Source organism: Gorilla gorilla, chromosome 11 (assembly GCF_029281585.2).
Source record: "Gorilla gorilla gorilla isolate KB3781 chromosome 11, NHGRI_mGorGor1-v2.1_pri, whole genome shotgun sequence".
Classification (NCBI taxonomy): domain Eukaryota; kingdom Metazoa; phylum Chordata; class Mammalia; order Primates; family Hominidae; genus Gorilla; species Gorilla gorilla.
In genome coordinates this window covers 57,434,231-57,450,354 of record NC_073235.2, presented here as the reverse complement: position 1 = coordinate 57,450,354, position 16,124 = coordinate 57,434,231, and the positions used below count along the sequence as shown (strand labels likewise).

The 16,124-nt window shown below is 36.8% G+C and overlaps 1 long non-coding RNA gene across 1 annotated transcript in view; it reads left to right on the top strand.

The window, feature by feature from the left end:
- Nucleotides 1-5,795, top strand: part of LOC109025910 (uncharacterized) — a 114,552-nt gene extending 108,757 nt beyond the window's left edge. The window contains exons 4-8 of the long non-coding RNA XR_008677703.2: nucleotides 545-770; nucleotides 2,253-2,447; nucleotides 4,535-4,719; nucleotides 5,022-5,094; nucleotides 5,667-5,795. This is a non-coding gene — a long non-coding RNA (uncharacterized lncRNA). The remainder of the gene's footprint in view (nucleotides 1-544; nucleotides 771-2,252; nucleotides 2,448-4,534; nucleotides 4,720-5,021; nucleotides 5,095-5,666) is intronic.
- Nucleotides 5,796-16,124: the final 10,329 nt, after the last annotated feature.

Below are 16,124 nucleotides of genomic sequence, written 5' to 3'. Positions count from 1 at the left end.
CAAAGAAATGAATAAAAGTGTTCATCTGTTTAGTGATTGCTTATATTATATTTGGTTAAGTACTATATATTTAAGAATATTCAAGTTCCTCTAATGATGTCTTCATAAAAATTTTAGATTATTTTGGGCTTATGTCCTAAATTTAATCAATCAGTAAAACTAGATTAATGTATTTCTTAAATGTAGGAAAAAGAAAAATATATAATTTTATTTATGAAGGTTTTTATTACTTCCTTTAAAAATGCTATCTATTTTTTTCAGTTTTCTAACCTTAGTTTTAATGAAATAACAATAAAAATTTTGCCTTTTCCACATACAGCTTTCAATTTGAGTTTTGTTTTTTTCTGAACCAGGAAAAAAGACAGCTCTGTGATTTTATAAGTGGAACATTGAAACCACTCTTTCTGAGGCTTCAAAGGGGCTATTCCTTAGAACTTACCCTTCTTTGTTGTTGTTCTTGTCAGTTGCATGCCGCCCTGTAGGAGTGAACATTAAGCCACATTAAAAACTTTTTAGCAGATTTGTTTATTTGTTTCTAACACAGAAAGCCTGAAGTACATGGAGGAAAGAAGAAATCCATTTGAATGGAAGAAGCATTCCAAGTGACAGAATGTATCAGAACATTTAAAGAAGAAAGAAGGACATCATTTTGAATCATGAGGCCTACTGGAAAAATAAACAACAAAAAACAAGCAAGCAAAATACAGTGGAGAGAGCTGATAGAGCAGTAGAAAGTCTCCTGGAATATCCCCACAGGCTGCTGGTGTCTGGTAGGGAGGAGAGAGTGAGGGAGCCACTTTGGACATCCAAATAACTTTTAGCGTACTTTACTTTTCCTAGGTGCAAAAGCAGAGAGGCAAGGAGACTATCAGTCTTACAATGCTGATGGTTAATAGGAGCTTGGTGATGCTAGTCTGACCAGGGGAGAGAATTAGAGTGGTGTCCCCATCACCCACTTGTTTGTTGGCACCTTGTAGTCCTACAGTTGTGAACTTCTAGTTCCTATGGCTGAAGGAAAAACTGATCTAACAAAGAGGAGTAATGCTTTAAGTCTTATCAGAAATATAAGCCCTAGCGTGAAGGAGTGTTTCTAGTGCCTTCTTGAAAAAAAGTTTTGTTTTTTTTTCTTGTTTCTTGTTTTTTTTTTTTTTGAGACAGAGTCTCTCTCTGTCACCCAGGCTGGAGTACAGTGGCGCTATCTCAGCTAACCGCAACCTCCACCTCCCCAGTTCAAGCGACTCTCCTGCCTCAGCCTCCTAAGTAGCTGGGACTACAGGCACCCGCCACAACGCCTGGCGAATTTTTGTATTTTTAGTAGAGACAGGGTTTCACCATATTGGCCAGGCTGGTCTCTAACTCCTGACCTTGTGATCTGCCCACTTTGGCCTCCCAAAGTGCTGGAATTACCAACGTGAGCCACTCACTGCGCCTGACCAAAAAAAAAAAAAAAATGCTTTTAATAGACTGAGGATGGAGAAAATAAGAGCAAAGTACAATAATGAGTGTCTGGAGAGGTTGGAATAGGAGACCAGGCAGAGTAGCTTGGGAAAAAGGCAGGGAAAGGTGCAAATTGGATGCCAAGATAAGCTTGGCTTATTTCTAATTTTGCCTAAAGTGACATAATATAACTATGTCCCCAAGCACATGTAACATCTGATCACATTGAGATGAGAAATTGCCTGAGAAATACAGATGGAATTTATGCAGTAAGCAAAGTTGGAAAAGCATTTATATCATTCTATAGTTGCTTAGTCTCTCTAGCCTAGGAAACCATGGGATACTTAATTCAGCCATCTCTATCTAGGCCCTGTTATTAATTGTGTATTACATGGTGTGCTTGCAGGATCACAACTGCATCACAAAAATAATCTGACCCTGGCTGTGAGATTTGGAGATGACGACACAATTGTAAATTTATAAAATTTACTGCACCTACTCAGGGGGACATAAGGCAACTGTGTTAATTCATTTCCCATTCCAGAGGAAAGGAAGGACTATGAAAAATATCATCCAAATCAATAGAACACAGTGATTAGGCTATCTATTGTTTCAATAGTTTCATCAATCGCTGACTGAATCTTCTAGTCTGCAGTTTAAAATCTAGTTAGTACTTTGTCCAATATGCTATAATACATACTAGCAGTCTGTAGAGGGTCTCTATAATGAATTACTGCTACATTCACTGTCCCACCAATTTTCTAATAATTCTGTCAAATCACCTTCTGGATTCCAATTTTCTATTTTTTTTTCAGTGAGATACATGACTATAATCCAACATTTGTGCAATTTCAACAAAAAACATTTGAACATGCAGTAAATCACTGGAGGTTACCGGGGAAGAAAGGACCTGCAGCCTTGAACAAAAACGGATTTAGAAATATGCTCAGCAATACCAATGAATAGTACAAGAGAATCTAGGATAAAGGAAACAGACTGGAAAATAAACCGTAAGTTTACAGTCCTAGGATCCGTTCTGAATTCTCAAGTGTGAGCCTCAGTTTCCTCCTACAATAAGAATTATACACAAAGTAAAATATAAACTCTGGCAACCACCTCACATCTTAATCATATTTTCTTCCTATACACTATTTTGGTGTTGGGAACCAACATTCATCCAGTTGCCCAACCTTCAAATATAAAAAGCCTTTTTAATTCCTTTTCCTTTAATTCTCATATCCATTCAGACATCAAGTATTGTCAATCCTGACTCCTGCATATCTCTAGAATTCAGCCGCTTTCGTATTTTCATTGTTGCTTCTTTAGTTCGTGCCCACTTCATCTCTTACCTGGATTATTATAATAGCTTTCTGATTGGACCTCCTCAAAGTTTCATTCTATCCTTGTATAACCTCCACAGTGCTCACTAGAGTATTCATTCTGAAAAAGAAGTTGTCTTAGTCCATGTGGGCTGCTATAATAAAATACCATAAGCGGATAGCCTATAAACAACAAAGTTTATTTCTCACAATTCTAGAGGCTGGAAAGTTCAAGATCAAGGTGCTGATAGATTTGGTATCTGGTGAGGGCTGGCTTCCTCACAGACAGTTTTCCCACTGAGTCCTTAGAGGGCAGAAGAGGTAAAGAGTTTCTTTTTGTCTTCTTTTATAAGGGTTTGAATTCCACTGGAGGGCTTTGCTCTCATGACCTAATTACTTGCTCAAGGCTCCACCTCCTAATGCAATGACACCAGGAGTGAGAATTTCAACTTATGAACTTGGGGGAAACATAAACATTTGGACCACGACAAAAGTTAATTTTTATAATCTTCTATTTTAAATGAGCCACAAACACAAAATTCTACAATATAGGAAAAAACAAAACCAAACAACAACAACAAAAAACAACCTAGTCCCTTCAGGATCTGACCTGTACCTATCTCCTGTAAACATCCTTACCTACTACCATTGACATCTTAATGTCCCACTATCCACTGAATGAGTCATGTTCTTTCTTGCTGGTCCTTCTGCCTGGAATACTTTTCTTCCTCTTGCCCATTTAGCAAGCGCTTAATCAATCTTTAAGATTCATTCCAAGTATCATTTCTTCATCCAAGTTGTCTCCTGAACCCTTTTCCAAGGAAGTCCACCTCTTCATCTCCCAAGAATCATGGACATGATTCTATTACATAGTCCTTATGTATTACTTAAATTATTCACTTGTAAATATCTCTCCATCAGACTCTGGCTACCTAAACTTAAGGACCACATATTACTCTTCTTGAAATTCTTGGGCTTTAATACAGTGCTTCATGCATAGTGAGGATGACATAACTATTTGCTGAAAGTAATATATGAGCTCTATACAAACATACAGTGGTTTTTGTAGATGCTGTGGCTTTTTAAGCTAGGTTCGCATTCTCTTAATTACACATGTTATTTAAATTACTTTTTCGATATCCTATATGAATTTCTAAATTTTAATTACTTATTGTTGCAAGATTAATAGTGATGGTAGTATCTTAAGGTGAACTGTTTTTTACACAAACCCCACTTTAGAAACAGATTCCTTTTGGCTCTCAGAAGGTGCTTGTTGAGGTACTAATGGAGCAGTGGTGATAATTAACATTTCCAATCATCCTAAATTAGAACCAGCTCAAAAGAGAGAAAGTGAACTTTAAAAAGATGTTTTCCAGAGAATCATCTGGTAAGAAGCCATTTCTGGAAAATAATCTGTGCTAATGAGGAAAAAAACAAGTGAAGTAAAAGTGGGATGTGGGCTTTGCTATTTTCAGCTCTTTGTTTTGCTTTCAACAAGGTGTCTCTAAACCTTGCTGTGAATTTTATACATTCTGTCTGAGTCTCATAATCTGAAAAGTGGAAATGAAATCATGCTAAGCCATGGCACAGGGCATCAATGGGAGGAGTAACCTACATCATTAATTTAATGGCAATTATCTCTGGAGATGGGTCTGTGAAAAACAGAAAAATACATTAATTTGTTTTACTATTTTGGATACGGCTCCAAAATAAACACTGCACACTGAATAAGCAAAAATAAAAAAAAATTATTGCAATTAGCCATTATGTGTTTTTAGATCCTAGAAAGAAAAGTTCAGAGAATGAGAACCCCTGGACTGTCTCAGAAAAAAAAAAAAAAAAAGAAAAGAAAAAAACAGAAACGCAACATGCTCTAAAAAGGAATATTTAACCTGGATTAATTCATAAAATAATAGGAGAAAATTTTTGCAGCCAGAATACTATGAATTTGAGTTGTTTGAAGGTAAGAAAACACAAGCCTGTCAGCATCTCCCCATTTCTCCCTCCCTTTAGAGTTCACAAATAATTAAATCAATAAATGGTTATTAAACCTGCTTTAATATTTCATTTTGTATAGTTTTTGCTTTACTGCACATATTTCCTGTAAATAAACAAAAAGCTGTTAGACTCCATTCTTCTCTCCTGACATGAGATATCTAAAGAAAGGATAAGTATCCTTTTGTCATTTCATTTTGGAATGCAACTGTGCTGTGCATGGTACAATCACAGAACATATTAATGCATAGCTAATTCCTTTGTTTTCAGAACAACCTCATCTTTTAAAGCAGAGAAGTTTTCTCGGATATGTTTTCCAGAATGCCAAATCGTAAGTAAATTGGTGAGTTTCTTCAGCATTACGAACCCAAAATGTAAGACGCTTTAGATAAAGCTTTCTCTGGTGAAGGGATCAGTTAGGATATGACTATTACAATTTATAGATCTGGGATATTGGTGGATAACTAAGCTTCCCAATAGATCACTCAAAATTAAATTGGTTTTAGCTATCCTTATCTTTCCTCGTGAACAAAAGCACAGGTAGTTGCTTTACACAGGACGTGTAAGTATGTGTGCACCAGACACCTTTTTTCTGCCATTTACACTCCATTCTCAGAGAATAAAAGATTTTATCAACCAAAAAATAAAACTGTAACTCTATTATTGGCCGTAAAACCATTGGCTCTGCACCCAGCATAGAGTATTTCTGTGCCCATAACTACTTGGACTATCTTAACATAACCTTTTGTTAAATATGTTAGAAATTTTCTTTCTTAGTCATTTGTAACAGCCAGCATAGCATACCATCATATATACGTACACATATAACCAGTACCTTGCAGATTACAGTATAACTGATCAAATAGTATTGTAAGTTATATGTTATATATTATTCCCAATTTACATTTTTTTTAGATGCGAAAACTGTGGCTCAAAAGTTATGTTGCTTGTTAGACATCAGCAGACATTTAAGTGGTAAGCACAAGATGTGAACACAACTCTTCTCTATTAAACCTATTAGACCTGCACAGCCCAATATGACAGCCACTAACCACAAGTGGCTGCACACACTTGATATATGACTAATTTGAAACAAGAAGTGTTTTAAGTGAAAAATAGAGATGAGATTTTGAAAACTTGAGATGAATTAAAGGATGTAAACTATCTCAATAATTTGTATATTGTTTGCATATTGAAATGATAATATTTTGGATGTACTAGGTAAAAGAAAATAATTATTAAAATTTTTGTCTCCTGCTTCTTTTTTATTTTTTATAATGTGGCCACTGGAAAATTTGAAATTTTATATGTGGCTTGCATTTTTGGCTCTTATTATATTTGTATTGGACAGCATCTTATTATACCATGCTGTCTAAATCTTTACAGGAAAATTTCAGTTGATGACCTACTGGCTTTGAAGAAGCAGGAAAAATGCTTTTTAAACGTGAATTTTCCACCTCAAACTTACAGACACACAGCTTATTTACATGTGTCAATAATGCTGATCACACTAGAAGGAGAATTATTTCTCTTAAGCATGAGCTTCCTAATGTCAATGTGGAGAAACATCACATTCTGTGCTTTGTATATTTCTTTTTTCTCTAAAATGACTGCACTGTGCTATGCTATCAAGTATCATCGGTTCTTGTGAGGATTATTTGTGCTGCAAAACTCTCAACACCTGGATGCTCTGCATGACTGGCCAGCTCTCAGGATAATCAGCAGTATATGGAATTACATTCTTATACTGCAGGAAGGACACAGTCATTTAGCAGCTGTTCTCACACTTTCATCTACTTAAGATTGAGGAGGAGAGCTTTTGAAACTATAAATTTCCAGAATTCCACTTTCATGGAATTTGATTCAGGAAGTTTGGGAAGTAGCCAGGAATGTTCATTTTGTTAGACTTCCTGAGTGATTCTGAGGTATGTAGCCTATAGACGAACCTTTGAGAAATATTTCCTTAGAGGAAGGGCTGTGTGTGCATTTGGAAGCAGAGGAAATAAATGTCTGAGCAAATCATGTCGATGTCAGTCATCAGAATCCATCTTATTTTTATGAATTTGCTTATATTATCTGTATTTTGTATAGCCTCAACATGAATCAACATTATGTCAAAAAAATTGAAACTAATCAGAGATGGAATTATTATAGATAGATACATATATTTTAAAGCACTGAGTTTAAAAAGGGCAAGTCTTTCTCAATTTCTAAAATTTCAATTTCATCATTTATAAAATGAAGTAGAATCCTATCTTCACTACAGTGTCACATGATATATTTTAAAGTGCTATAAATATTGTTATTAATTATTTAAACTTTATCTACCAACAATACTTTAACTAGATGAATATCTGGTAAGACTCAGTATTTAGCCTTCACTGTAGCTTGAAAATAAAATACAGCCTGAGTTCTGAAACTAACTTTTGCATTTTAGGGTAAATTATTGAACTTAGTTATTAAGGAATGCAAAAAAATTACTACATTGGCAAAGATGTGGTATAAGTATGATATGATACATGTGGCTGATTTTTAATAATAAAAGATCAGCACATATAATAGAAAAAAATTTATTGCCTGTATGTTAATAAAATCTACCAATTTTTCTACCTTCCCCATTTTATCTATGCTATCATAGAACACCAGAGAATACTAAAGTAAATGTACTACACAATTCTTTCCCAAGAATTCATTTCAATAGAATTGAGTGACCATAATGTGTAACACATCTTACTAAGTACATTATTATGAGAAAGCAAAAATCATGGTGTATGCCTTGCAGCATAAAGCCTGTCAAATACAAGGCCATGGATAGAATCAGCATATATTAAACAATTGTTGAATAAGTAATAAATAAGTTAATAAATAAGCAAATGAACAAATGCAATGTAGCAAATGCCTCTGTCAAAATTCAGAAGTAGACACATCCTTTATCTACCTAGGCACTCTTGTCAATATATGTGAAATATTCCTTCTCAGGTGTCAATAGCCTCTCTCTGCATTGCAAGGGGAAGAATTCTGGTCACTACACATTGTGTGCACATATCAAAATGTCAATGTTCCCCATAAATATAAACAAATATATGAAAAAGTGGAACAAAAATAACAATTCTGAATACGAGGTTTAATATCATAAATACAGCTACGTGTAAATGTCATAGAACAAACTGAAGATTTTTGTAAATTCCCAAAGTAACTCCACTTGCTAACTAGGTGAGTAAGGCTAAGAAATTAGGAGAATGCCCTTAAAGTTTTAAGACCACAGTAGGAAAGAGCTGTGGACCACACAGAATGTAAAATGATGGAATTCAAGTCTTTCAGCAGGTAGTTTTTCACTAGATCAGAGGTGTGACAACACTCAGTGCTTAAATTCACAAATTAGCGTTAATTAATAGATATGCCCAAACCATCAAAGTCCCAGTCCCGTCTAGACATAAGGCTGATAATATCAGGGCATAACAAATAGGAAAACTAAGCAAAGGGGAGAGTCCAGCATTTGTTAAGGACTATCTATATGCTGGGCCCTTCTGTTTATCTTAATTAATTCTGACACCAACACTGACAGCTAGGCATTATTCTAATGTTGCACCAAAGAAAATTAAGTTCCTTTCCCTTCAACTACGAAACAAAGCCATATGGTAAGTAAATGGTGGAGCCAAAATGTCAATTCTAAGTCTTCAATTTCCTGGGCTCTTTCTTCTCACCCTGCTACCCTTCAAGGAAGAATATTGCTTCACAGCCATCTGAATAATTTCTGGGATGAGTGAACTGAGTTTTAACTTCCATCCTACCCAGGTAGCCTATAGCCCTTCTAATGTTATATACCATACAGAAAGAAGAGACAATTATGAATATGAAAATGTCCTAATGTTCAATCCAACGAAACTCTGAATTCCTAAGCAACATAGAAGGTGGCAGTAGAAGCAGGATGACTGAAATCTGTAAAGGCTTTGACTTATACAGACATAGCTTCAGTCTATCTGCAGAGCCACCTACCTACCACGAATCCCCATGCTGATCACATTCATTTCACCACAACAAATTAAAGAACTGAGAGGGATATAAATAATTAGCACTGTGGCCGATTCCAGTAGGGTTTTCTGTCTAGTTAAATGTATGTTTTCATTTCACAGCAATTTTGAAACTGAAAACAATCACAGAATTAAAGAGAACACTTATTTGAGTGCCTCTAAACTGTTCACATTCTATGTTACTTTTGTGCAGTTACTCCTGATCTTTAGAGAAGGAACCAACTTTACTAAAATGAAAGACAGCTTTGGAAAAGAATATATGCATTTATGTTAAAGAGAGATATGTTTTATGTTAAGAAGAGATACGAAACATTTATGTTTCAGAGCAACGGCTCTGAAAGGGGAAGCTCTAAGCTAGTTCTGATTTGAGCAGGTGAGAAAAGGTACAAAACTGATAGTTGCTGACAGAATTCCAGGAAATCTGGGAAGTCATATCTTTGGGAAGTACAGGTAGACTTTGTTTCATTGAGCTTTGCTTTGTTGATTTTCACTGATATGGTGTTTTCTACAGATTGACATTTTGTGGCAGCCCTGCTTCAAGCAAATCTATTGACACCATTTTTCCAATAGCATGTGCTCATTTTGTGTCTCTGTGTTACATTTTGGTAACTCTCACAATATTTCAAACTTTTTCATTATGATTATTATTATTATTGGGACAGAGTCTCACTCTCCCTCCCAGGCTGGAGTCCAGTGGTGCTATCTCGGCTCACTGCAACCTCTCTTCCTGGGTTCAAGCAATTCTCCCACTTCAGCCTACCGAGTAGCTGGGACTACAGGTGCATGCCACCACACCCAGTTAACTTTTTTATTTTTAGTAGTGATGGGGTTTCACCATGTTGGCCAGGCTGATCTTGAACTGTTGACCTCAAGTGATCCATATGCCTCGGCCTCCCAAAGTATTGGGATTACAGGTGTGAGCCAACGTGCCTGGACTTTGTTGATATTATTATACCTGCTATGGTCGTCTGTGATTAGTAATCTTTAATGTTCCTGTAGTAATTGTTTTGGGGCATCAAGAACCCCACCCACATAGGACAGCTAACTTGATTGATAAATGTTGTATGTGTTCTGATTGCTCCACTGTCTGGCTATTCCCTCATCTGTCTCCCTGTCCTCCAGCTTCCCTATTTTCTGAGACACAGTAATTTTGAAATTAAGCCAATTAATAAACCTACAATGGCCTCCAAGTGTTCAGATGAAAGGAAGAGTTTCTCATCTCTCACTTTAAACCAAAAGATAGAAAAGATTAGGCTTAGTGAGGAAGGCATGTCAAAAGCCAAGATAGGCTGAGAGTTAGGCCTATTGCAGTATACAGTTAGCCAAGTTGTGAATGCAGAGGAAATGTTATTGAAGGAAATTAAAAGTGCTACTCCGGTGAACACAAAAAATTATAAAAAAGCAAAACAGGCTTGTGTTAGTGGTCTGGATAGATCAAATCGGCCATAACATTCTCTTAAGTCAAAACCTATTTAAAACAAGGACCTAACTCTCTTCAATTCTGTGAAGGCCGAGAGGGGTGAGGAGGCTGCAGAAGAAAATATTGAAGCCAACGGATGTTGATTCATTAGTTTCATTAGGTTTAAGGAAAGAAGCTTTCACCATAACATGAAAATTCAAGGTGAAGCCACAAGTTATCTAGAAGATCAAGCTAAAATAATTGAAGGTTGCTACACTAAACAGCATATTTTCAATATAGGCAAAGCAATGTTAGATTGGAGAAAGATGCCATCTAAAACTTTCATAGCTAGAAAAGAGAAATCTATGCCTGGCTTCGCAGTTTCAAAGGACACTGGCTTTTGTTAGGGGCCACTGGTGACTTTAATCTCATTTACTATTCGGATCTCATTCACCATTTGGACTTTAAATTCATTTACCATGTGGAGCTCATTCACCATTCTGAAAATCATAGGGTCCTTAAGAATTGTGCTGAATTTACTCTCCTTGTGCTCTATAAATTGAACAATGAAGTGTGGATCACAGCACATCTGTTTACAGCATAACAGTAAATCTGTTTACAGCACTATTTAATAAATATTTTAAGCCCAATATTAAGACCTACTGCTAAGGAAAAAAATTCCTCTCAAAATATTACTGCTCATTGCCAATGCATGTGATTACTCAAGAGCTCTGATGGAAATGTACAAAGAAATTAATGTTTATTTTATGCCTACAAACTTAACCATTCTGCAGCCCATGGATCAATGAACAATTTCAACTTTTGAGTATTATTATTTAAGAAATACATTTTAGCCAGGTGCAGTGGCTCAGGCCTATAATCCCAGCACTTTGGGAGGCCAAGGATAGCAGATCACCTGAGGCCAGGAGTTCAAGACCAGCCTGGTCAACATGGTGAAACTCTGTCTCTACTAAAAATATAAAAACCAGCAGGATGTGGTGGCAGGCACCTGTAATCCCAACTACTTGGAAGGCTGAGACAGGAGAATCACTTGAACCCGGGAGGCAGAGGGGAGCTGAGACAGTGTTATTGCACTCCAGCCTGGGCAACAAGAGCAAAATTCCATCTAAAGAAAAAAAAAAAAACAGGAAAGAAATTCATTTTATAAGGCTATAGCTGCCATATATTGTGATTTCTCCGATGGATCTGGGCAAATAAATTGAAAACTTCCTGGAAAATGTTCACCATTCTAGATGTCATTACAAATGTAATTCATGGGAGGTCCAAATATCAACATATACGGGAGACTGGAAGAAGTTGATTCCAACACTCATGAATAACTTTGAGGGGTTTGAGACTTCAGTAGATGAAGTAACTGCAGATATGATAGAAATTGCAAGAGAAATAGAAGTGGAGCCTGAAGATGTGACTGAATTGCTGCAATCTCATGATAAAATTTGTACAGATGAGGAATTGCTTCTTATGGATGAACAAATAAAGTGGTTTCTTGAAAGTAGTCCTGGTGTCACACATAGGCTCAAAATAAAAGGATGGAGGAAGATCTACCAAGCAAATGGAAAACAAAAAAAGGCAGGGGTCGGAATCCTAGTCTCTCATAAAACAGACTTTAAACCAACAAAGATCAAAAGAGACAAAGAAGGCCATTACATAATGGTAAAGGGATCAATTCAACAAGAAGAGCTAACTATCCTAAATATATATGCACCCCACACAGGAGCACCCAGATTCATAAAGCAAGTCCTGAGTGACCTACAAAGAGAATTAGACTCCCACACATTAATAATGGGAGACTTTTACACCCCACTGTTAACATTAGACAGATCAACGAGACAGAAAGTCAACAAGGATACCCAGGAATTGAACTCAGCTCTGCACCAAGTGGACCTAATAGACATCTACAGAACTCTCCACCCCACATCAACAGAATATACATTTTTTTCAGCACCACACCACACCTATTCCAAAATTGACCACATACTTGGAAGTAAAGCTCTCCTCAGCAAATGTAAAAGAACAGAAATTATAACAAACTATCTCTCAGACCACAGTGCAATCAAACTAGAACTCAGGATTAAGAAACTCACTGAAAACCGCTCAACTACATGGAAACTGAACAACCTGCTCCTGAATGACTACTGGGTACATAACGAAATGAAGGCAGAAATAAAGATGTTCTTTGAAACCAAAGAGAACAAAGACACAACATACCAGAATCTCTGGGACGCATTCAAAGCAGTGTGTAGAGGGAAATTTATAGCACTACATGCCCACAAGAGAAAGCAGGAAAGATCCAAAATTGACACCCTAACATCACAATTAAAAGAACTAGAAAAGCAAGAGCAAACACATTCAAAAGCTAGCAGAAGGCAAGAAATAACTAAAATCAGAGCAGAACTGAAGGAAATAGAGACACAAAAAACCCTTCAAAAAATTAATGAATCCAGGAGCTGGTTTTTTGAAAGGATCAACAAAACAGATAGACCGCTAGCAAGACTAATAAAGAAAAAAAGAAAGAAGAATCAAATAGACACAGTAAAAAATGATAAAGGGGATATCACCACCGATCCCACAGAAATACAAACTACCATCAGAGAATACTACAAACACCTCTACACAAATAAACTAGAAAATCTAGAAGAAATGGATAAATTCCTCGACACATACACTCTCCCAAGACTAAACCAGGAAGAAGTTGAATCTCTGAATAGACCAATAACAGGATCTGAAATTGTGGCAATAATCAATAGCTTACCAACCAAAAAGAGTCCAGGACCAGATGGATTCACAGCTGAATTCTACCAGAGGTACAAGGAGGAACTGGTACCATTCCTTCTGAAACTTCCAATCAACAGAAAAAGAGGGAATCCTCCCTAACTCATTTTATGAGGCCAGCATCATCCTGATACCAAAGCCGGGCAGAGACACAACCAAAAAAGAGAATTTTAGACCAATATCCTTGATGAACATTGATGCAAAAATCCTCAATAAAATACTGGCAAACTGAATCTAGCAGCACATCAAAAAGCTTATCCACCATGATCAAGTGGGCTTCACCCCTGGGATGCAAGGCTGGTTCAATATATGCAACTCAATAAATGTAATCCAGCATATAAACAGAGCCAAAGACAAAAACCACATGATTATCTCAATAGATGCAGAAAAGGCCTTTGACAAAATTCAACAACCCTTCATGCTAAAAACTCTCAATAAATTAGGTATTGATGGGACGTATTTCAAAATAATAAGAGCTATCTATGACAAACCCACAGCCAATATCATACTGAATGGGCAAAAACTGGAAGCATCCCCTTTGAAAACTGGCACAAGACAGGGATGCCCTCTCTCACCACTCCTATTCAACATAGCGTTGGAAGTTCTGGCCAGGGCAATTAGGCAGGAGAAGGAAATAAAGGGTATTCAATAAGGAAAAGAGGAAGTCAAATTGTCCCTGTTTGCAGACGACATGATTGTATATCTAGAAAACCCCATTGTCTCAGCCCAAAATCTCCTTAAGCTGATAAGCAACTTCAGCAAAGTCTCAGGATACAAAAATCAATGTACAAAAATCACAAGCATTCTTATACAATTCACAATTGCTTCAAAGAGAATAAAATACCTAGGAATCCAACTTACAAGGGATGTGAAGGACCTCTTCAAGGAGAACTACAAACCACTGCTCAAGGAAATAAAAGAGGATACAAACAAATGGGAGAACATTTCCATGCTCATGGGTAGGAAGAATCAATATCGTGAAGATGGCCATACTGCCCAAGGTAATTTACAGATTCAATGCCATCCCCATCAAGCTACCAATGACTTTCTTCACAGAATTGGAAAAAACTACTTTAAAGTTCATATGGAACCAAAAAAGAGCCCGCATTGCCAAGTCAATCCTAAGCCAAAAGAACAAAGCTGGAGGCATCACACTACCTGACTTCAAACTATACTACAAGGCTGCAGTAACCAAAACAGCATGGTACTGCTACCAAAACAGAGATATAGATCAATGGAACAGAACAGAGCCCTCAGACATAACGCCGCATATCTACAACTATCTGATCTTTGACAAACCTGAGAAAAACAAGCAATGGGGAAAGGATTCCCTATTTAATAAATGGTGCTGGGAAAACTGGCTAGCCATATGTAGAAAGCTGAAACTGGATCCCTTCCTTACACCTTATACAAAAATCAATTCAAGATGGATTAAAGACTTAAACATTCGACCTAAAACCATAAAAACCCTAGAAGAAAACCTAGGCATTACCATTTAGGACATAGGCATGGTCAAGGACTTCATGTCTAAAACACCAAAAGCAATGGCAACAAAAGACAAAATTGACAAATGGGATCTCATTAAACTAAAGAGCTTCTGCACAGCAAAAGAAACTACCATCAGAGTGAACAGGCAACCTACAAAATGGGAGAAAATTTTCGCAACCTACTCATCTGACAAAGGGCTAATATCCAGAATCTACAATGAACTCAAACAAATTTACAAGAAAAAAACAAACAACCCCATTAAAAGGTGGGCGAAGGACATGAACAGACACTTCTCAAAAGAAGACATTTATGCAGCCAAAAAACACATGAAAAAATGCTCACCATCACTGGCCATCAGAGAAATGCAAATCAAAACCACAATGAGATACCATCTCACACCAGTTAGAATGGCAATCATTAAAAAGTCAGGAAACAACAGGTGCTGGAGAGGATGTGGAGAAATAGGAACACTTTTACACTGTTGATGGGACTGTAAACTAGTTCAACCACTGTGGAAGTCAGTGTGGCGATTCCTCAGGGATCTAGAACTAGAAATACCATTTGACCCAGCCGTCCCATTACTGGGTGTATACCCAAAGGACTATAAATCATGCTGCTATAAAGACACATGCACACGTATGTTTATTGAGGCATTATTCACAATAGCAAAGACTTGGAACCAACCCAAATGTCCAACAATGATAGACTGGATTAAGAAAATGTGGCACATATACACCATGGAATACTATGCAGCCATAAAAAATGATGAGTTCATGTCCTTTGTAGGGACATGGATGAAATTGGAAATCATCATTCTCAGTAAACTATCATAAGAACAAAAAACCAAACACTGCATATTCTCACTCATAGGTGGGAATTGAACAATGAGATCACATGGACACAGGAAGGGGAACATCACACTCTAGGGACTGTTGTGGGGTGGGGGAAGGGGGGAGGGATAGCATTGGGAGATACACCTAATGCTAGATGACGAGTTAGTGGGTGCAGCGCACCAGCATGGCACATGTATACATATGTAACTAACCTGCACAATGTGCACATGTACCCTAAAACTTAAAGTATAATAATAAAAGGAAAAAAAAAGAAAAAGAAAAAAAGTAGTCCTGGTGAAGATGCTGTGAACATTGTTGAGATGAGAAGAAAATATTTAAAATATTACATAAACTTAGTTAATAAAGCAGCATCCAGGTTTGAGAGGATTTAATCCACTTTCAAAAGAAATTCTACTGTGGGTAAAATGCTATGAAACAGCATCACAGACTACAGAGAAATCTTTCATGAAAGGAAGAGTTCATCTATGCAGCAAGCTTCATTGTGGTCTTATTTTAAGAAATGTCCACAGCCACCCCAACCTTCAGCAACCCCCAGTCTAATTGGTCAAAAGCTATCAAAGTTAAGGCAAGACTCCACAAGGAAAAAGATAAAAATGTGCTAAAGGCACAGATGATAACATTATCTTTAGCAGTAAAGTATTTTTAATGAAGGTTTGGATGTTGTGTTTTTTAGACATACTGTTATTACACAGTTACCTATAGTGTAGTATAAACATAATTTATGTAACTACTGGGAAACCAAAAATTATGTGCAACTCACTTCATTGCAATATTTTCTTTATTGCAGTGATCTGCAACCAAACCTGCA